Raw genomic sequence first — 23,393 nt, 5'->3', positions numbered from 1 at the left:
ATACATTTGTTTCTTATTTCAAAGAGTTTCTGTAATGGAGCCCTTCAGATTTGGTGCTAATAACATGAAGTAAGAATTTAAGAAAGAAGATCTTTTATTTTATTTATATTTATATTTTTTGAGATGGAGTCTTGCTCTTGTCACCCAGGCTGGAGTGCAGTGGCGCCATCTCGGCTCACTGCAGACTCTGCCTCCCGGGCTCAAGTAATTCTCCTGCAGGGTTTCACCATGTTGACCAGGCTGGTCTTGAACTCCTGACCTCAGGTGGTCCACCTGCCTCCGCCTCCCAGAGTGCTGGGATTACAGGCATGGGCCATCGTGCCTGGCCAGTTGCAAAATATTTAAATGTTACATACAGAGGTGCGAGGGAGATCCATATAGTACCATGTAAATTGCTTGAATCTTTTCAGAGTACTGTTTGTATGTGGTTTCAAAGCAGGGATTAATATATTTATTTTTATCTTTTAATTACAATTTGTATACCTATTCAAAAGTAGAGAAAATAGTAAAAGTAACACTAAAATACCCATTATTCAATTTCTGTGATCAAGATTGTCCTACATTTTGTTCATCTATCTGTTCATCTATCTTTACAGGAATATTATAAAGCAAATCACAAGCATCATGCCATTTTTTCTGTTCAGTGTGCATCCCTGGACAGCACTAAAGTTTCTTTATTTTTTTTTTCTTCAGCTTTTAAGTTCTGGGGTCCATGTACAGGATGTGCAGGTTTATTACATAGGTAAACGTGTGCCATAGTGGTTTGCTGCACAGATCAACCCATCACTCAGATATTACGCCCGGTATTGATTAGCTATTCTTCCTGATGCTCTCCCTCCTCCTGCCCCCACAACAGGTCCCATTGTGTGTTGTTACCCCTCATGGATCTGTGTGTTCTCATCATTCAGCTCCCACTTATAAGTGAGAATACGTGTTGTTTGATTTTCTGTTCCTGCATTAGTTTTCTGAGGATCATGGCTTCCAGCTCCATCCATGTCTTTGCAGAGGACATGATCTTGTTTCTTTTTAGGCCTGCATGATAGTCCATCGTGCACATGTACCAAATTTTCTTTAACCAGTCTAACATTGATGGGCATTTTGGTAGATTTCATGTCTTTGCTGTTGTGAATAGTGCTGCAGTGAACATACATGTGCATGTCTCTTTATAATATAATGATTTATATTATTTTGGATATATGCCTAGCAATGGGATTGCTGGGTCAATGGTCTTTCTGCTTCTAGATCTTTGAGGAGTCAACACACTGCCTTCCTCGATGGTTGAACTAATTCTTGGCAAGCCTCCTAGCAAGCCTCTGTGTCAGCCTCCTAGCCAGCCAGCCTGAAGACTGGCCTCCCATGCAGCCAGCATTCCGAACAGCATTCCAGCAACCCTCTTCCCCTGCCAGAAGACTCGTGATTTGATTAGCCTCCCATGCAGCCAGGCTCTAGGCCAGCCTCCAAAAAACCGGCCTGCCACCAGGCCTCCAAGTCACATTCATCTTGCCGGACTCTTCAGCAAGCGTTTTAGGAAGCATTTAAGGCAGCCTCTCACACAGCCTCTCCCGCAGGCTCTTGGCCAGCCTCCTAGACAGCCAGCCTCAGATCCAGCCTTTCAGAAAGTCTCTAAGCGAATCTCCCAGACAGCCAGCTTCCAGACCAACCTCCCATGCAGCCAGCGTTTTTAACAGCCATCCAGCAAGCCTCTTGCACAGTCAGACAATCTGCCACTCTGCCAGTTTCCTCGCCAGCCTCTTGGTTAGCCTCCCATGCAGCCAGCTTCTAGGCCAGCCTCCTAACAAGCCAGACTTGCATTCAGACTCTTAGCCAGATTCAGCCTGCCAGGATCTCAGCAGGCCTTTTAGCAAGCGTTTATGGCAGCCTCTCAGAAAGCCTCTCCCACAGGCTCTACGCCAGCCTCCCAGTGAGCCAGCCTCTCAGCAAGTCTCTATGCTACTTTTCAAGAGAGTCCTTCAGTACACCAGCCTCCCATGCAGCCTGCGCCTTGGCCAGCCTTCCAGCCAGCCTCTAGGTAAGTCTGTTAGCCAGCCGCTTAGCCACCCAGCTTCAGAATCAGCCTCCCATGCCACCAATGGCGTGGCCAGCCTCCCAGTACACCTCTCAGAGAGCCTCTTAGGCGGCCTCCTGACTAGCCAGCCTCAAAACCAGCCTCCCTTGCAGCCAGCGTTTCCAACAGCCTCAGTGGGAGTGAAGGAGAAGGCAGCCAAAGTTTGGGGTTGATTTTAAGGTGGCCTTGTCCCTCTGCCCTGCAGGGCGCCCCCATCCCAGGACTGGGGGCCTGCCCAGGAAGAAGGCCCAGACACCGGGGCCCAAGATTTCCACCCCGCTGCCGACCCACTCTTCCACCTGCTGCCTTTGTCCCGGGGGCACCCACCACACCCCACGCTGAAGGGGCGATCCTCCTACAGCTGTCACCTCCTCCTGCAGCCCCAGCTCAGGCAGGGCACGGCGCCTCTTCTTCGCATCTTTTATGTTCAGGTCGATGGTCCTCGTCTTCACATCATCGCCTGCAAGCTTCCAGGCGTGGCCCCGGGAGGCAGCTCTGTGCATCTTTCTGATATCCCTATAGTGGATGACTTAAGAGTCTTTGGTGGTAGACCAGCTGAGTGAAGGCTCTCTGGCGCTCCAGGCTTGTCACGCCCTTGACAGCAGTGGCAGAGAGCCTCTGCATGGCTGCAGCCACCTTTTAAGAGAGAGGCCGCTCCTCCCACTCGCCCTTCCCCAGCCCCAGCCCCAGCCCCCGCCGCTCGCCCTTGCCCTTAATCGCCACCACATCCGGCCCAACATCAGTAAAAAGTGTGGTCTAGTGAAACCCTTGGACACTCCGGCCTCTTTCTAGAGAAATTTGTTGAGTAGAGCTGTGAGGCTTTCACGGGATCTTGTAGCCAGCCTCCTAACAAGCGAGCTTGGTACAACCAGGCTCTTAGCCGGACTCAGCCTACCAGGCCCTCAGCAAGCAAAATTAGCAAGAATTTGAGGTAGCCTCTCACACGGACTCTCTGCCAGCCTCCTAGTCGGCCGCCTCTCACCCGGGTTCTTGGCAAATCTCCCAGCAAGCCTCTATGTCAGCCTCCTAGCCAGCCAGCCAGCCTGAAGACTGGCCTTCCATGCAGCCAGCATTTCGATCAGCGTTCCAGCAAGCCTCTCCCCCTGCCAGAAGACTTGTCATTCGACCAGACTCCCATGCAGGCAGGCTCTAGGCTGGCCTCCAAAAAACCGGCCTGCCACCCAGCCTCCAAGTCATATTCATCTTGCCGGACTCTTCAGCAAGCATTTTAGGAAGTATTTAAGGCAGCCTCTCAGACAGATAATTTTCTGGAATATTCCATTAAACATTCTTCTCTGATTAAATACCGCTTGCCTCACCATGGCAACATAAATCACTGAAAAATACTGTTTATCCGAAGAATAGTCTCTCAACTTGTGGGATAAATGATGTATAATTTTTAACCTTCTTGAGGGTAGATATTATGAGAAAATTTTTAATTATAAGAAAAACATTGCAGAATTATAGCCACAGTTTTAAAAATAAGCACATTATAATGATAATAAAATTGTAATACAACTAATTATAATGAACATATAAAAGAAGTCTCCCCATGGAGATTAGTGTCATAAAACAATTTATATAATTTCACCAGCTATAGATTCACTGTTGGCATGTTACTTTTAATACATACTTGACTTTCAATTCGAAATCATTTTTTCATTAAATCCTGTACCTCAACTTTGAGATTAATGTGATAATGTGATGCAGCTTCTAGTGAAGCCTCAGACACACATTGTTTATTGAGATCAGCCAATTTTTTTTGAAGTTGTCTCACAGTGACCTGACATGTTTGTTATTGATTTGTAAATCACCTTATCAAATTAACAATATTTACTTTCAAAAATATCCCCAAATATATTGGTTCAGCTTATTTTCTTTATGTGTACACATTCCTGCTTATTACTGAATCCACTTAAGGACACAAGAAGGTATTATCTTCCTGCCAAACTGGTACTCTCTTACTAGACAACAGATTCATCCCACTAGTCATTTGTCCCCTAATGAATCTGTAATGCTTCACAACTTACTGAAGTGTCAAGAAAATATGTGGGCAGGACTAGTGGTGGTAAATTCTATGCTGTGGAATGCTTTCCTTCTTTTTTATTGAAGCACAAATCAACATCAAAGTTCCTCACATACTCAATCACCTGGTGAAATTTTTCCAACAGGTTTCTATCTTAGAATAAAAGTATTTTTGTTTCAAAGGCTTTAGAGGCCCTAGGTAACCTGGTCTCCACATCCCTCCTGACCGCAGCTGCTAAGTTTCTCTCCTCTACTCACTTTTTTTGTACTATACATGAACCCTGCCACCCCCCATGAATTGAAAAATGGGGATCCAATGCAAAGCTAATAAATCACAGATAGCTACAATGATCTTTCTCTGGGACAAAGTTCTATCCACATGACAGTCTTTGAGCCTTGAAATAGAAATTATGAGCAAATTATTTGTAACAATATTCAAAGTAAATTATAAATACCAGTGGGATGATTAAATCAAATTTGATATTGCTAAAATCCACTACATTTGTCCTAAGCTATTATTTAATAAAACACAGATGGCTTTAAAAAATTAAGATGTCATAACAATACATAATTTGAGATTCAGATATATTCAGATTTAAGTCAAATTGACATAAATGAAAATAAAATTCTACCAACTAAAATATACAAAAACTTACTGAAAAAGTAGTATTACAAGATGCAGAAATGTGCACTTCAAAATATACTTCAAATACACTTCAGTTCCTCTGGAAAATTTAGAATTAACTGTCAAAGTAAATTGTTGAATCAATTTCAAAATACTCATTGCTGATATGGGCATTCCCATTTATCTGCTTCATCGTGGTCATAAAATGTGACCACAAAGAGATATTAAAACCTTTATTTCAGCAGTATAAGCCAATGTCATTAATGTTAATCTATTAAAAACCTTTAACTTAAATTCTTAAAATTTCATAAGTGACACAATGTCTTAAACGTCTCTCAGCTTTAACTTGCATTTGGTGGAAATAAGCCATGTTTCTAAGCTGACATGGTAAATATATTTATTATCTATATTAAACTAGATTCAGCATTTATCTAAGGCCAAATATGACTTTAAATTTTCTTTCAGGAAGGTTGAAAAATATTTATTTTTTTTGATACTTCTCTTTCAGCTTTCTGTTTTTCATATTGGTATAAACATTCTTTTAAATGGTTACAGTTATTAAATATCTCCTCATTTTTCTCTTTTAGGAGGTGATGTTGCTTTTTCCTCTCAAAAAACTGAATATTATTATCTTGCTTTTGTTATCAGCTTTCTTATGCACCTGAACTAATTGCTGTGGAAGCCACATATTTTTGCTTTGTAGTTGAAATAATTTCTGCTCCAGACTCCTGCTGTTCAGTATGCTTGTTCACATTATCTTGTTTGTTTTGATACATGTGTTCAGCTTTCTTCATTTGACACTATGTTTCACTTAGGTCTCTTTGTGCATGTTCTAAAACCTATGTATTTTCTCTTTGAGCATCTCCTGCATAATTGCAATTAATTTTTAGACTTTTGGATTCCCTTTGAGCTTCAGAAAGTGGTTGATGAAGCTTCTCATTGTTATATATTATATTATTCACATCAACATTCATTTTTCTTGCAAATGAGCACTGTGGAAAGCAAGTTCTTGGTTTTTTCTTGATGTCACACTTTATCTTGGTCTTGTATAGCAGAAGCCAGTCTAGAATGGCATGATTCAATTTCTTTCTCCAGGATTTCTTTGCCTTGTTTTTCCTTCAATTTAGAAGTGAGCATTGTGTTCTTAGCTATCAGAACTTTAAGCTGCCCACTATACTGAGGTGCCCTTTTTGTTAATGTTTTCTCTTTCAGTTTTAGGGTCATTTGAAGTTCAGCATTCTTTTCTCTTAAAATCTTAATGTCCTCAAAGTATTTATTTTCCTTCTCCTGGTGCTGATGTTTTAGTATGTCCATTTGCAGTTTTAGCATGGCAATTTCCTTTTCAACATGCCATTTTCATGTAAGAGATCATTTACATTTTCATAAGTGTGAGAAACCTAAATAAAATAAATTTTTAGCTAGCACTCAATAAAATGGGATATCATGGTTCCTCTTAAAGAATAATTTGTACATTTATACACTGAAAGGGTTTCTGTAAGTAGGTATCAGTTGAAGAACCATTGAATCAAAACTTCAAATGCTATAGAGCATAAATTCCCCAAAGTTCAAACATTTATTTGAACACAATGAATTCATGAAAGTAAAAAAGAAATGACTAGAGAATTTAAGAGCTTCAGAATTGAAACAAACTTTCCCTGGATTACAACACATGCAAAAGCATAAAATAAAAGATTAATCACTTTGACTACATACAAAAATTTGATTTACACCCTGATGTCTAACCTATACAAGACCCCATACTAGAAGCCTTAGTGTGTAGGGAGACCCCTTGAAACTATTGCTTTGGAATAAAAGATGAAATACTCCTGATTATTATAAATACAAAATTGCATGCAGGATTGTGTAAAGATAATGCCAGGTTGGACTGCCAGAATAAGCCAACAGTGCGTGATATGCTTCCCCCTGCAGAGAGCCTATGAACGGATATGCAGTCGGAGGTTTCACATCACCATGATTCCTATCCCAGAAAAGCAGATGTTCATAGCTCTGGGAATGGAATGCGACTCTTGTGGAGAGCCTATAAACGAACGCATGAGGGGTGCCTGTTCATATGGATAAGATGGGGCTATAAATGCCCTTATCTTGCCTCGGCTCTTCTAGGCCTCTTTAGGGTTAAAGCATACTCTCTTCTGAGAATTTGTGGTCTAACCAGTTGTCTAGCTTCACGTCCTGTTTCTATGGATTGTTTGCAACCAGCTTTTGCTGCAACTGTTACTGGTGATTAATATCTTGCTAATCATAGGTTATGGAAAGACTGTTTCTGTTTTAAGGCTCTGTTAGAAATTGCTGATGCACACACTATATTGTAAATTCTTATCTCTGTATACTGTACTTCTGCATACTGATGTTATGTTAAATTACTTCATCCTCATGTGACCATCTCACCTCATAATCAAATGACCATAAATCCCTCACTAACCTATCCCCACCCTCACTAAACTTAATAATAAATGCTGGTATATCCAGTGCATTGGCGGCATCACAGGACCAGAAGGTGGTGACCCCCCTGGACACAGCTTTCACTATCTTGTGTGTGTCTTTTATTTCTCAACCTGCCAATCCGCCTGGGAACAAAGAAGGAGCCCCGTTGCATTGCGGGCTGCTGGCCAGTTCCCGCAATATTAGTGCTGCTTATATTTAGACAGATAAAATTTCCCAAAGCCCTTTCATTTCCTTTTTCCTGAGAATATTCTATAGATATTCTATTTTTAAAAATATAATTTTAAGAATTATAATTTATAAGTTGAGACATTGTAACAAGCACTTTTAGTTATCACAATTCTGAAAGGAAAAGATTAAAAATATAAACAAGTATTTTCCTTATATTCCATACACATTAAGATTAAAAGTGTACAATTAAAGGAAATTGATCCTTGGGGGGCGAGGAATGGCCGTTTCACACTCTCTTTGTTGAACTGTAAATGAATATAAATTTTCTTGAGAACAATTTGGAAGTAATGAACAAAGAACTTTTTAAAACTTCCTATAATTTAACCAAATATTTTTATATTGAATTTATTCCAAGTCAATAATTAGAAAGGTAGAAAAATATTTACTTGCAGTTATGCCTTGCAGCACTTATAATACAAAAAATTAAAAATCAAAAAAATTAATTTGTTAAGTAAATAATGGGATTTCCAAATAATGGCCTTCTATATAGTCATTAAAATTGTGATTTAAATAAATATGCATTTAATTATCAGTAGAAGTATTCAAAGTTAAGAACTTGTATTATTTAAAGGAATTTGACACTCTGCAAGACAGGTTTTTTTCTGCAGTTAAACCTCAGAAGGTAAGTCAGCTATTACAAAAAGTATCCTACATAATTTTAGTATAAATAGTTGAAATATTTATTTAAAACTAGGATGTCATACCGCACACTGCAGAGCTCTTGTTCCCATTTAACCTTTTGATTCACTTACTGCAATTTTATTTTTGCTTCTGATAGTTCCTTTTGTAGTACACAAAACTTATTTTTCATTTGTTTTATTTTTGCTGTAAGTTGTTCACAGTGATATTTTTTAAGTTCCCTTGCTCTTTCATGAGAAGGAACTGCACCCAAGAATTTTGATAGGTTAGTTGAATCTGTCTTGAGGAGGAGATAGAAATAAAATATATTAGTACTTTGGGATATAAAGGACAGCATATTTTAACAATCACTAATTCATACACTGAACAAATATATATTGATTGCCTACCACACCTGGCTAATTTTTTTGTATTTTTAATAGAGACAGGGTTTCACCATGTTGGCCAGGTGGGTCTCAAACTCCTAACCTCAAGTGATCCACCCACCTTTCCCTTCCAAAATACTGGGATTACAGGCATGAGCCACCACATTCTGCCTCAATAAATAATTTCGATTTAAAAATAATGACAAGCATCAATATTTTTTATTTCAAATCTTTTTTAAAACACATTTCCTTACTTTAAAGGCAATTAGATTTCAGGCTGTTCACATATTGAAAACCAAGACATTTCAAGAGAAAACCTTGCATATGCTCTGTAGATCACGCTTATCTTTTATCTTCATGTGGCTACTGAGCATGAAAAATAAATCATATTCCCAAAAAAATTCACTTGTGTGTATATTTCAAAACGAATTAACTTCAAAGTATCTGCCTTACACTGTAGTCCTCACCAAAAATAATAGGGCATTGCAAACAAAATACAATATGATTAAACATTTGACATATGCATAATTACAGAATTTTTGTTAAAAACTATGCATGGCATGAAGAGAATTTTCAGAGTATGTCATGCGGAGTAGGAAAAGAACTCTGTAAATCTGTTTCATTTAGGAAAACAAAGGCTTAATAAGAATAATTTTGATAAGTTTGTGCTGATAACTGCTTGAATAAAATGAAAGATTCATAAGGAAAATATATATGTTATTTTTAAATGAAAACAATCATTAGATAAAGTATGCAATTGATTCTTAAGACATAACTTCAGAAAAGTAGAGCAAGCCTTCATAAAAAGAGAAAAATAAAAACATGTATTCGTGAAACATCTAACATGTGCCAGACATATTTGCCGATTTTTCTTCACCTTAGAATAATGAGGATGATGATGATGTTGGTGGTTACCCCACTTTCTGCTTCCTAGTCATTCTAGGTTGTTAAGAACAAAATGATGAACAAATATGGTCCACTGTTCTCTGTTCAGAATGTCTTCCTCCTAGACTTTCATATGGCTTACTCCTCATCTTTGAGACAGGAGATTGAATGGCAGTCGCAGAAAGATCTACTCTGACCATAGAATTCCACTGCCACTCCCATACCCATGCTAATTATAAAGTTCTTCAATTTTCTCTAACCAAACATTCTCTGTTTTGTTTTTAAGAAAAAGGTATAGTGATTTATAAGTGTTTTTCATTTGTTATTATCTTCCTACTACTGCAGCATAATCCCTCATCTTGGATATTCAGAGACTCACTGCCTAGCACACAGTTGGTACTTAGAAAGAAATTACTCCAGGTCAAAACATTGAAAATCTCAACAGGAAAGTCTAATTTTCCAAACTGCTATATTTCTATGGAAAATCTGCAGTAGTAGCCTGCTGAAAGTTACCATCCTCTTACCCAAAATTAGAAATCCACATGCCTGTTCTTACTCCCTATTCTTGTGCTAACAATTCTGCTTTCACATAAATGCCACTTTGATCGTTTTGTCTTACATTTGGATACAGACTTCCCAGTTTACAAAATGTTTTCACATTTGTTACAACATTATTTCATCACACATACCTAAGAGGTAGATATGAGCACTATTTTTATACACAAGGTTACTGGTATTTGATTAGGTTAAATGATTTTTTCCAAGTTCCCATAGCTAGTAAGTGACAGAATCAAAATACAGACTTACCTTTTGACATCCACTCATTGCTGTTACCACTATGCAGCTGCTGCTTCTATCTTAAGTGGTGAGGCCTTTCCTATCTCTTCCACATCCATAGCTGTGACCTTGGAATACATCATTATCTGATACCTATGTGGTTGCAAACATGGCTGCCACAAAGGGACTCAAAGAGTTCTATTTGTGAAAAGAATGTCTACTTATTAAAATACTACTCAACCAAATTGTTGTGTTATAGTTTTACAGGTGTCCTATTTCTCACGTTTATCCAACTCCTGAAATGTTCCTTCAGATCTATACTGGATAATCAAAATATACCAATACTTTCAAGTCCCAGGCATTATCTTTTCAAGTTCCAAGTTGAGCAAGACTAAGACTACAGTTTAAACTCTTTCTCCCTGAATCCAAGTAAAGCTTTCATACATCTAGATATACACAGAATCATGTATTTGCCCATAAATGAATGCAGAGAAATTATTTTGTTTTTAGACAAACTTACCTTCAGAACTCAAATAGATTCCTGGTTTCTTCTATGCCTTATTTTCTTTTGCTCTATTCTACACTGGCTTTGTAAATTAATCCTTCAAATTAGCAGAATTGCACTATGCAGCTGTTATCTACTTGGCATATGATTATAAAGTATGTTCTGATAAATGTCAGAAAATTTCTTATGGACACATGCAGACGTGAGACAATAAAGTCATCTTTTTATGTTTTAAGATTACTCATTACTTAAGTTTTAAAATAACAACAACAATACACGGTACCTCAGAAACTGAAGGTGATTTCGTATCTTCTTTTTGTCCTGACTCTGATGTGGGCATCTTATCTACAAAATGGTATTCACAGACACATATATGAGAACATTTATTACTGTAAATTATAAAAACATATACAAATCTATTTCCATTTATGAATATTTCAAAAAGTAATAGCAAATATAGAATTTCAGAATCAAAGCAGGTTCAGAAAATTGATAGTATGATGAAAGATAGCAAAAAGTATTTTTTAAGGTAGACATTGTATTTCAGTCTATAAAATTGTTTTCTAAATAATAGCACTTAAGCATAGAAAAATTTTCAGAGATACTAACTTACCCCTCCTATTATTTTGGTATAAAAAAAGAAAATTGTCATTACTTGTTAGATCTTATGGCGCTCATTCAATAATGCCAACATCATTTTCTTGTTGTTCAGTTGCTGTCTTTGTTGCTTCCTTCTATTACAAACAAAAACCAAAAAGCACCAAAAAACAACTTCAGAAAAAACTGTATTTATTCACTCATTCACTCAATTTGTCAGTAAGACAAAACAAAACACAAACAAACAAAAAAACCCATACATTGTATCTATCGAATCACAGGCACTATCCTGGGAGAAGCAGGAAATATACACAGAAGATAGATTCTGGCCTATATTCAAGAAATGTTAGAGACATGTGAAAACAAGAACAGAAAAGTATAATTCACCAGTTCTACAATTTAAGTCAATATAATACATAAGGGCACAAAGGAGAGAACAATCAGTTTTACCTGAAAAGCATAGAAAATGCTGCCATAATGGGGCCATATTGGGAAGGACAGACAAAGTGCAGAGTCAGGATACAAAGACTCTAGGTGCAATAGCATGTGTAAAATAATAAGGCATGAAACAACATGGCAATTGAGGAGTGCCAAAATGATGTCATAAAACTGGAACAGTCAGAGGAAACAGATGAAGAGATAAAATGGGGCCAAAGCATATAAGATATGTGTCACGCTAGAATGTGAACTTACCCCTTCGTGTAATGGGTATTCACTCAATATGCAGATGAGTTACATCATTACAAATACATTTTAGAAAGGTGACCATTCAAGCGATGTAACGATAGATGAACATGGGGAGATGGGGCAAAACTAGAAAGGAGTACTTCAAAATTATAGGTAGAGAGTTAATTATGGTAATAAGATATGGAAAATTATAAGAAGGTAGAAAATACAAAATTAGGTGTGTGACTGGATGGGTGACATGGAAAAGGGTTGAAGTTTAGGATGTGGGGGAGGGTTGAAGTGCAGGTTTAAGTGCTTGAGTGTTTCACTGCTACTTCCTAGGTGTTATTTCCTAGGATGGGGAAACCAGATGACAGAGTAGATTACGAAGAGTCAGAAAACAGGAACAGAATAAAAATGATGCTTTCAGTTTGAGACCTATAAGATTTGGGGCACCCAAGGGGCTTGGAAGAAAGATCTGGATAAATACATTTGGAGTATGAGTAGATGACCTACATGAGGAAAATTACATAGTGATAAGATAAATATTTATAAGATAGGCTAAATGGGTAGAATTAAGTAACCTATGCAGACTGTTGAATTTTTGAAAATGAAATCGGGCCGGGCGCAGTGGCTTACGCCTGTAGTCCCAGCATTTTAGGAGGCCGAGGCGGGTGGATCATGAGGTCAGGAGTTTGAGCCCAGCCTGGGCAACATGGTGAAACTCCGTCTGTACTAAAAATACAAAAATTAGCTGGGCGTGGAGGCGCATGCCTGTACTCTCAGATACTCGGGAGGCTGAGGCAGGAGAATCGCTTGAACCTGGGAGGTGGAGGTTGCAGTGAGCCGAGATCGCGCCATTGCATTGCAGCCTGGGTGACAGGGCGAGACTCTGTCTCAAAAAAAAAAAAAAAGAAAAAGAAAATCAAAGGAGAGACAAAAACATGGGATTAAGTTTCTCAGTTATATATTTCCAAATTTGTTTCAAGAAAATAATTTTATTTATATAGGTAAATATTTATTTCTGAAACATTGCAATATGCATCTTTGAATTGAATGAAAACATTTAATTCTAAAACACCAAGATTCTGCAAAAGAAACTTTATAAAAATTAACTTTGAAATTTTTAATTGTACAAGAGAAATGCTTACCTAATTATAGAATTATGAGGCATTTTTAAGTACCACTATAAAGTGAGATAGAAATGTGAAACCCTGTTTTAAAATTCACATGTTTTTCTTATGTTCCTGTAAACAATAGAATGCTAGCTCACATTGCCTATTTACACCATATAGGATGGTAGTTTAAAATTGGAGAAAAGATCTCATATAAAGAAAATTAACCAATAATTATTCAAGTTGAAGATTTAATAGTTTTTACATACATCTATGATTGTCAAGCAGGATCCAGTATTTACAGGAGAAGTGAAGAAAGAAACTACAAAATTCAAGTCGACAGGATTCCTGAGTTTTAGAAATAAACAAATATATATGCAAGGTTTAATAATTATGAAGACTAAAGTTAAGGCTTCCTGGAAATAATATAAAATATCCCGATTGCAAGAGATATTTTTTAAGAGCAAAAAAATTCTTCCAATGATAAGTTTGTTTGCTCTGTTAACAATTTTCCTTACATATGATTCTATAATAATAGGTAGTTTACTTTAAAAAATTCACGAAGATTGATTACATTCATTTGATGTGTGCATATAATACCATTACATACAGATATTATGAGCAAAAGATGTCAGAATATTTCTAGAGATTAATAATTTCTACATTTATTTCTTTGAGAGTGTTGTAGCTTAAAAGTGATTTTTCTCTTTTTTTTTTTTTTTTTTTTTTTTGAGATGGAGTCTCGCTCTGTGGCCCAGGCTGGAGTGCGGTGGCGCAATCTCGGCTCACTGCAAACTCCGCCTCCTGGGTTCACGCCATTCTCCTGCCTCAGCCTCCCGAGTAGCTGGGACTACAGGCGCCCGCCACCACGCCCAGCTAATTTTTTGTATTTTTAGTAGAGACGGGGCTTCACCATGTTAGCCATGGTGGTCTCAAGAAAAAAGATTTTTCTCTTTTAAGAGATGCAGATTAAGAACCTTGTTCATATGATCAGAAAATTTAATTTTAATAAGATTAAATAAAATGCTTATTTATTTATACTCTATTAACAAAAATATTCAAAACAGCTACCAAGGTTATATCAAAGAGTAGGATAAACTAGTTAAATAACCTAAGAATATGTCAAACATTAAGTTAGAAATCTTAAACCAGAAACCAAAGAGTCAAAAATTAATAATTCACAATAAAGCTGACAAGGCCTAAAACCAATTTAACTTTGCATTCTGCATTAATATAAGTATGACTAGATTAAATATAAAACATGAAGTGAGAATTAAATTCTTTCCTTGTTAATAATTTTTTGTTCACACAATATAAATGTATATGTTTTGAGGGTACATATAATAACTTAATACATTCACATAATGAAATCAGAATAATTGAGATATTAATCACCTTAAGTATTTATCTTTCCTTTATGCTAGAAACATTCAAATTATTCTCTACTAGATATTTTAAAGAGTACAAATTGCTCTTACCTATACTCATCCTTATATTTTCTTTCAGCTTTTTGTTAAAATCAGCTATAAGTCAGTCGAAAACACCTGAGCAGTGTTTTATTACCTGGCTATGTTTTCTTAATTTTTATTTTAAATAATTTATTATTATATCTTTTATTCTAGAGAGTTCCTGCTCTCATTTAAACCACTATTTTTGCTGTGTTTTTATAATAGTCTGTCTCATCTTGACTCTCTCATGTAGTCTCTATGTTTATCTTACCCTTCTTCAATGAATAATTTCCTTTCATCCCCCTTCATCTAATTTATTATTATACAAATATGGTGGTATCCATTAGATTTTTTTTTAACCAAAATAACCTAGGACAAAAATTTACCATTACATAGATTATAGAATTGTAGAAATAATTAAAATTTAAAATGTTAAATTACATGTTATATTTTGAAATATCTCTTCACAATTTACAGTTGTATTAATTACCTCTTGTATGGAAAAGTGTGAGAGCTTAGTTTTTAATAGTACCTTATTTAACTGGGTTTGCATTGAAATAGCATAGGTTGTTTCTATTCTGTGTGGCAAAAAGCTAAGTATAAATAATTGTATAAATTCTGCTTCTTCCAAGAAACAGAGAAAAAAAAGAATAAATCATGGGGGGCGGCAATGATTGATTAATGAAAATAATACATAGCAACTAAATAGAAACCTGTAAATAAATATGCTGACAATTGAGACAGAGATGCCCTAAAAAGCAGACACTGAAGAAATGTATTCTGTGAGAAAAAAGTCTGGGGTAAATCATTTTTAAAAGGTGAAGGAGGAGGGAGAAACAAACAAGAGACATAACCAGTCAATCAAGTATGAGCTTCAGTCATGAAAGAAAAGGAAAAACAACTACTATATAAGACATGTGATGAAATACGTAAAATACAGACTTCTGTTCATAATATATTCCTATAATGCTGGTCAGTATTTGCATTACAATTAGTTATTTTGTTAATACCTGTGTAATAAAGATTTTAATTTCATTATTATATAATAAGACACTCAATTAATTAAACATGGTCTTCAGCCAATACCTAAAAGCTAGAACATTTTTACTACAGAGAGACAAAATTTAAAAAGGAATGTTTCGTAAACTTTTCACCTGAAGAAAGTTTTGGTAATCAGAATTCTAAAGAGTAATGTATTCCTTGAAATGATATGTTTAATAGAACATGAGTTTCGGCTGGGTGCGGTGGCTCACGCCTGTAATCCCAGCAGTTTGGGAGGCCGAGGCTGGTAGATCATGAGGTCAAGAGATCAAGACCATCCTGGCCAACATGGTGAAACACTGTTTCTACTAAAAATACAAAAATTAGCTGGGTGTGATGGCACACGCCTGTAGTCCCAGCTACGCAGTAGGATGAGGCAGGAGAATTGTTTGAACCCAGAAGGCGGAGGTTGCAGTGAGCCGAGATCATGCCACCTGCACACCTGCACCCCAGCCTGGGCAACAGAGAGACTCTGTCTCAAAAAAAAAACAAAAAACAAAAAACAAAACATGACTTGAGACTAAAATATATTAAAATTTTTTTAATCTAAACTCCACTTGGAGGATATAGTGTAACCTTCTTTCCTGTTTACTACATACCTCTGATTTATTTTCTTATTTAAGACATATTTTCTCAAGATAACTCACATGAATTTATGCATTCTAAATATTAAAAGAAAATATAAATTTAAGCCATATTTTGGAAATGCATTAGATTTTATTATAAGATATATTATGCATATTATCTTACTTGTAACATTTCATTACATAAAAATTCATTTTTCTGCTTATTTATTCACATTGAAAACCTTTTAAAACTCTTTTTATAGGCAAGACTGTATTCTAGGTACACTAGGCTGCACACAAGTATGTTTTCTAACCTGCAGTATCTTATAGTGATGCAAGAACTTCAAAACGATTATTTAAACAACTCAATACAAAATCTTCCAAAATTTAAAATTTTCAAATGTGATAAAAAGTCTTTGAACAATGTGTTTAAAAATTACAATTTAAAAATTCTGAAATTAAAATCCTACCATATGCTTAGTAAGAATCTCTGCTTCCATAAACTGGTTGTTTATTTGGGGTAAAACCTGCATTCTTCATTGAGATGAAGAGTGTAAAATATACTTTTAATGAAATAATTTAGAAAACACACTGGCATGCCTTAATAATACAGACTCTGAGAAAGAGAATTTACATTTCTAAATTTCTACAATTATTTTTTAAAATTAGAGATAGGCCGGGCGTGGTGGCTCATGCCTGTAATCCCAGCATTTTGGGAGGCCGAGGAGGGTGGATTACGAGGTCAGGAGATCGAGACTGTCCTAACACGGTGAAACCCCATCTCTACTAAAAATACAAAATAAATAAATAAATAAATAAAATAAATTAGCCGGGCATGGTGGTGGGCGCCTGTAGTCCCAGCTACTCAGGAGGCTGAGGCAGGAGAATGGCATGAACCCAGGAGGCGGAGGTTGCAGTGAGCCATGACCGCGCCACTGCACTCCAGCCTGGGTGACAGAGCGAGACTCCCATCTCAAAAAAATAAATAAAAAATAAATAAAAAATAAAATTAGAGATAAGGTCTCGCTATGTTGCCCACACTGGTCTCAAACTCTTGGGTTCAAGCAATCCTCCTGCATCAGCCTCCTTGGTAGCCGGAACTACAGGCATGTACCACCATGCCCCAAAAAATTTTCACAATTTCTAATATTATTTTGGTGTAATTAAAGAACCAAGAAGAGAAACTGAGAAAAAGCTCTCCCCTAAAAACTACATGATATCAAAATAATACGTGCAAAAAAACCCCTATATGCTATGTGGCACAGTTTTGGAACTGAACAGTATCAGAGAGATTCCTTGATTACTATAGTAAGTAACTGGATCCATTAAATATAAATTTAAGCATGAGTCTTTTAAGTGACAATAGAATAATTTTAAAAGTCACAGTAAGCACACTTATCCAAATAAACCTTTACCAGATTTTATATATTCTCTATTGTGGAAAAGTTTTTTCTAATATAATGTTCCTATCACTGTGTATTCTCCAGTCCATTGCTTTTGTTGGCACTCACACCCTCAAAATATTTACCAATCATTTGTTATTTACTAAAGTAAAAAAAAAAACTTTAAATCAACTACTCATATTTCCATAAAATGTTTTTATCTGACCAACTTTATATTACCAACATGAAATAATGGTAATTACACCACTGCTAAACATGAAAAGTAAATACTATACAGAACTAGATTCCAACTGAGAAAATCAACTTCATAACAGACCATTTTACATTGGTAGCAAGATTAAAGTCTTCCTTAACTTTTGTAGACTGTGAATTTTCAATAGTCAGTTTGCTGAACAGACTTTAGAGAAAAAAAGATACAACAAAAATAAGCAAATTCATATATTTAAAAAGAAAATCTGCTAGTTCATATCTTGGTGCTCACTCCAAAAAATGAAAACAAAAACCAAAATCTGGGAAAAATCAGTCTTTGTATATTAAATCATGTTTCTTGGTATAATTAAAATATGCCCTCTGTTTTTAAAAAAGATTTTAGTTACCTATTTTTGACTCTACCTCCCCAACCTATAACATCCAATGAAGACTGACTCTTAGTTCCATAATAAGTAGTGATAGCCAATATAATTGGCATACCCTGAGTATAATTCGTCCTCACAAACTGTCCTCAGTGACGAACTGAAAATCTACTTAATGGCTGACATAACTTTTGATATCTAAACTGGAACAAACTTGATAACCTAAAATGAGGTAGAAAGATACATTTACCTTGTTTCTTCTCCATTATCTATCTCTGATTCAAAGACTAATCTGTGTCACTGGAAAATGACATTCTTTGTTTTTCAGCATAAAAACCACTTAAGAAGGCCCTGTTGCTTCCCTTCACTCTAAAACACTGCAGAGAGTGCCCTGAAATATTTGAAATGTTGAAAAGCTGAACCTACAAATGTCAAAACACAAATGTATATTTGTTATTGGGAATGTTTTTCTCAACAAAAATTGAAACATTAAAAATAATAAAATCTAATTACTTATTTTGTACTTGTCTTTCCTTATTCAGGTCTACATAAACTAGAAAAGCCTTAAAAATCTTCATAGGTACTTATACCCAAGGAGAGAGACTGCTAGAAAAACTGAGTCCTGATAGTTGGATTTCTCTAAATACTATATTTACACAGAGAGAAAGATCTGGAAGTGGGAGCCACTATATATAGTAAAAGTGTCTCCCACTTCCAGATCTTTCTTCTGCAGAGCTTCATGGCAGTCTCCAACCTTTAAATATTCTGCTCATCAAAGCACAGATTACTGAAAAGATAAACTCAATGACCAACCTAGAAGCTCTGTATTTACCTGTTCCTGGAAAACAACTAAATGGAGTCTCAGTCAGTCATTCACCTCCAGCGTAAGCATGTTATCAAAAACCCAACTGAACCATGACTTATTTGACAGCCAATCTTACCCCTGCTTTACATGTACATGGGTAAGACATCAGAGGCTTGGAAAAAGAGGCAAAGGGGAGGGGACACCTGCCCTGGGCCACAGATCTATGTAATTCAGCAAACTTCAATCCCCTAGCACTCAAGGGGCTCTAAGCCACTCCTGTGAGATTTGGGGTGAAAGAACACAATAGGACATTTCTATCTGCTTGCAGAGACTTTTTGCAGCGGCTTTTTTTTTTTTTAATCTTTCAATAGAAAGCATGAAGTGTGTCCGTTTCTCCAATTAAACAAGCAAAAAAGCAGCGACCTAATTCAGGACTTCCTTTGAACCCTATTTTAGTATAACTTTCTAGATAACTCCCAATGTCATCTGTGTTTTTGTTCCTCTAATTTATCTTCATCAAACTTGTCATAAGATCCAATATTCTGATCTCTTTGGTAAAATCCTTACTCCTACCAGTCCTGGGATTGTTTCTCTTCAAACTTGGCCTTTCCCTGGTAATTCCATTCTTATCTACTTCCACTGGGTTCTCCAGCTAATTCCATTCTTATCCCTTTCCATTTGTTTAATTAGACCCATTCCCTTTTCTTTCTATTATTCAAACACTCACTTACATGATGTTATAAAAACAAGAGTAATGGGCTTTGAAATGAGTTTAAATATTACTTCTGCTACCTCTGATATTTAAATAAGTCACTTTGAGTTTCAGATTCTCCATCTGAACAACCATTTTTCCAGGATATTAAATACAGATTGAAATATGAAAGTATTTTGGTTAGTCTCCAAGAGTCCTTACAATCCTAAAATTCCATGTGCTTTTAATTTTAGCTATAGAAAAATGGGGCTGGTGGAAAGAATAAAATCATACACGAAAAGAACACCGAGGAAAGCAGAGAAGAAAGTAATCAGGAAAAGACTATAGAAAAGTCATGGAAGAAGAAAAAAGACTCTAAAAAAAAATGAAGAGTGCATGCAACTAGGCAGGGTACTGCTTTGAAGAAAAACTAAACTGGGAAGTCAGTAAATAGAGAAATCTATAAGATATAGCCTCTAAATATGATTAATATATCTATATGTAGATATTCTCCACTAAGAGTAAAATAATTCATCTATAGGATTCACCAGGTCTTGCTTATGAAACAAAAACCTATGTCTTGTGGCCACAGCTAAGTAAGGTCTGCTCTAAAAACTTTGGTAATAAAAACAAGGTACTGGTTATCACTTTGACTATTAAACATATTAGAACAAAGTCTTGGATTAACCAGTGTTCTAAGGGAAAACTCTAAAAAGAGGTAACGTATAACAAAATGTGACTTTGTGAATTGATCCCATCTGGACCTGTACCTTGATTCTAGTGATGCACAGGTCTCCATCAATCTATGCCTTGGGGCAAGAGAAGGGATTTGGGAGCAAGGTAGGCTGATGGCAAACTCAAGGGTCAGCTACTTTTTAGCTATGAAATCATAGGCCAATTAATCAACCTCTCTGAACCACATTTGCCTGGTTAATACAAAGTAGGTGATAGTAGCACAGATGCTTTGCAAAACTGTGTGATGACTATGTGAGATAATACATATTAAGCACATAATATGTTGTCTATCCCAGAGTAGAACACTCAAAAGATAGTGGTTTCTTTTCTCTATATTTTCTGAGTTAACATACATGTTTTAAAAAACTGGAAAGTCTTACCTGAATATAGACTCTACAGAACTCACATCCACTATTAAAGAAAAAAAGTAAAATATATTAAATCAACAAATATAAATAAAAAATACAGAATATTAAAAACATAAGAGGGCATGATGGCACATGCCTGTAATCCCAGCTACTTGGGAAGGTGAGGCAGGAGGATCACCTGAGAAGCCCAGGAGTCTGAAAGCAGCCTGGGAGACATCATGAGACTTCAACTTAATTTAAAAGAATCATGCACACTTTCGTGCATGATTCAGGTCTTGTTTAAAAAAGCAATAATACTCCAATACTTTGTTACAAAGACTCAGATGATTTGTCATAAAGCATTCATTTGGGACCATACATTGAGACTATAGTAAAATTATTATTAAGCATAATATTGGTAGGAAATTAATGCATTAACAACTCTTATTTCCACTCCTTTATAGTTCTCAAGTGCAAGGAAAGATAGAATTTATCACAATTTGATATCTACAAGTGAACTACAGTATACAATAGTCATAATCCAAACAGAACCCTATAAGACTGACAGAAAATTATATTATTAGCAGAATTAGTGTAAGTGGACAGTGTCAATCTTAGAAACTACAATTTCTAGACAAATGAACTAGAAGCAGTTAGAACAGAGTATACAGTAGTCACTCTTTATCTGCTCTATGTGTAGAAAGAAACACACACAACATGATTTCCCTCTGCTCTCACACCACAACAATCATCAAAACAGAAGACTTCTGCGACCAAATGTGTGGAGGATTTTCTCCACCAACAAGTAAGCAACCAATTCTGAAGCAGAAACCAGCTGGTTGTCCTTTATTTAATTCCAACACTGTCTATCTAGAAATAGTCTCAGATCCCACAGGCGGAGGAGGGCTCAGTCTCACAAGACTGCCCTCCCATGACAGTTGCAAATCGGTCTCTGAAACATCTAACCAGCTGGTTTCAAGTTGGGGTTCTCATGACTCCCTCTTTGGGTTTGATTAACATGCTAGAGTGCCCCAAATACTAAGGGAAACACATTTACCAGTTTATTATGAAGGGTATCACAAAGCAGACACATGAAGAGATGCATAGGGCAAGTTATAGGGGAAGGGGCATGGGGCTTCCTTGCCCTCCCAGGGCACATCAGCCTCCAAACACTTCCATACATTCAACTATCTGGAAGGTCTCTGATCCCAGTCCTTCTGTGTTCTTAAGAAAGCTTTATTACATAGGCATGAATGAACAAATCTGTGGCTATTGGTAATTGACCTAACTTTCATCTCCTCTCACCTCCTAGGAGGTTGAGGGGTGGGGCTGAAAGTCCCAACACAGTAATCATGCCTTGTTCTTTTTTGTGACCAGCTCCTATCCTGAAGCTACCTAGGGACTGCCAGCCATCACTCAATTATTAGCATACAAAGACATCACTTTGGAGATTCTAAACATTTTATGAGTTGTATGCCAGAAAACAGTGTTGAAGACCAAACATATGTTTCACAATATAATAGCCATGGTTTTGATTTCCATGATTTCAGTTACTCATGGTCAACCATAGTCCAAAAATATTAAATGGGGAATTCCAGAAATATACAAGTCATAAGTTCTAAATAATGTGTCATTCTAAAGAGTACGATGAAGTATTAAGACATCATGTTCCATCTCACCCAGGTCATGAATCATCCCTTTGTATATGCTATCTGCCCATTAGTCATCAAAATGGTCTGTTCCTGAACCCCAACCATCAACATTATCATGGCTCAATGATCCACATGAAGCAGATGATCCACCTTCTGATATGTAGTCAGATAGCCAGAAATAATTAGTAGCTTAACGCCACATGACAACTCCTACCTCATTCACCTGACTTCATCTCATCACACAGGCATTATATCATCTCACAGTCATCACACGAAAAAGAAGAGTGAGTACAATACAAGACACTTTGAGAGACCACATTCACCTAACTTTGATTACAATATATTGTTATTGTTTTATCATAAGTTATTGTTAATTTCTTACTGTGCCTAATTTATAAATTAGACTTTATCATAAATATGCATAAATAGAAAAAGCATGTATATATAGGGTTTCATACTATCCACAATTTCAGACATTCACTGGGTGTCTTAGAAAATACTCCCCATGGATAAGGGTGAATTACTATACTTATTTGTGTATGTGGGTGTGTGTGTTCGTGTGAGAGACACACACAACACAGATCTCCACTATCCACAAGAAACAGATAAAAAAGACAACACTTTTCCTCACACATGACCCTTAGGTTTTGACAATTCTGGAAAAATGTTGGCAGGTGTACTCACCAGTCTAGATAATTTCCCAGACCCTGTGTATGTATGCTGCTTTAGTTACAAAAAGTTAGGTAGGATCTTGGGAGATTTCTTCTTGGACAACAGAAATATCAACCACATCAACAGTATACCTAACAACTCTAAAATAATTCTTTTGAACAGATTACCACTGAAGAACTTGTAAGTTAAATCCAATTCACTTTTCAGTAATCTTACTGCTTGAAATTCTCACATTTAAAAAAAATTTGCAACATCACTTTCTCTGACTCCTCTCCTACTTTTCTTTAGCCACTGCTCAGTCTCCTTTACCAAGTCCTTTGACTCTGTGAAATGTTGATATTCCCAGGGTTTTGTCAATGGCTTTCTTCTTATTCTACATCTTCTGCATCACGGATAAGCTCATTGAGATCTATGGCTTTGCCCAATAATTATAATAAAATTATTCTAAGCCTACATCTCCAACCAGAGTTCTATCTCCAGCTAGAAATGCCTATAATCCAATTACC

General features: G+C 36.3%; 1 protein-coding gene and 1 long non-coding RNA gene across 5 annotated transcripts in view; one reads left to right on the top strand and one right to left on the bottom strand.

The window, feature by feature from the left end:
• Positions 1-23,393, top strand: part of LOC117974454 (ras suppressor protein 1-like) — a 120,343-nt gene that overhangs the window by 41,414 nt on the left and 55,536 nt on the right. The gene's annotated exons all lie outside the window — the stretch shown is intronic.
• LOC134731127 (uncharacterized) lies at positions 1,574-23,225 on the bottom strand. 4 transcript variants are annotated; one of them, XR_010113236.1, is made up of 4 exons: positions 11,233-23,225; positions 10,861-10,922; positions 10,103-10,225; positions 1,574-8,325 (listed from the first exon to the last, which is right to left on the bottom strand). It is a non-coding gene; the product is annotated as an uncharacterized LOC134731127 (long non-coding RNA). The 4 variants fall into 4 exon arrangements; XR_010113235.1 differs by having other exon boundaries at positions 10,103-10,200; XR_010113234.1 differs by having other exon boundaries at positions 10,861-23,225.

Source organism: Pan paniscus, chromosome 8 (assembly GCF_029289425.2).
Source record: "Pan paniscus chromosome 8, NHGRI_mPanPan1-v2.0_pri, whole genome shotgun sequence".
Classification (NCBI taxonomy): Eukaryota; Metazoa; Chordata; class Mammalia; order Primates; family Hominidae; genus Pan; species Pan paniscus.
This window is presented reverse-complemented; position numbering and strand designations above follow the sequence as displayed.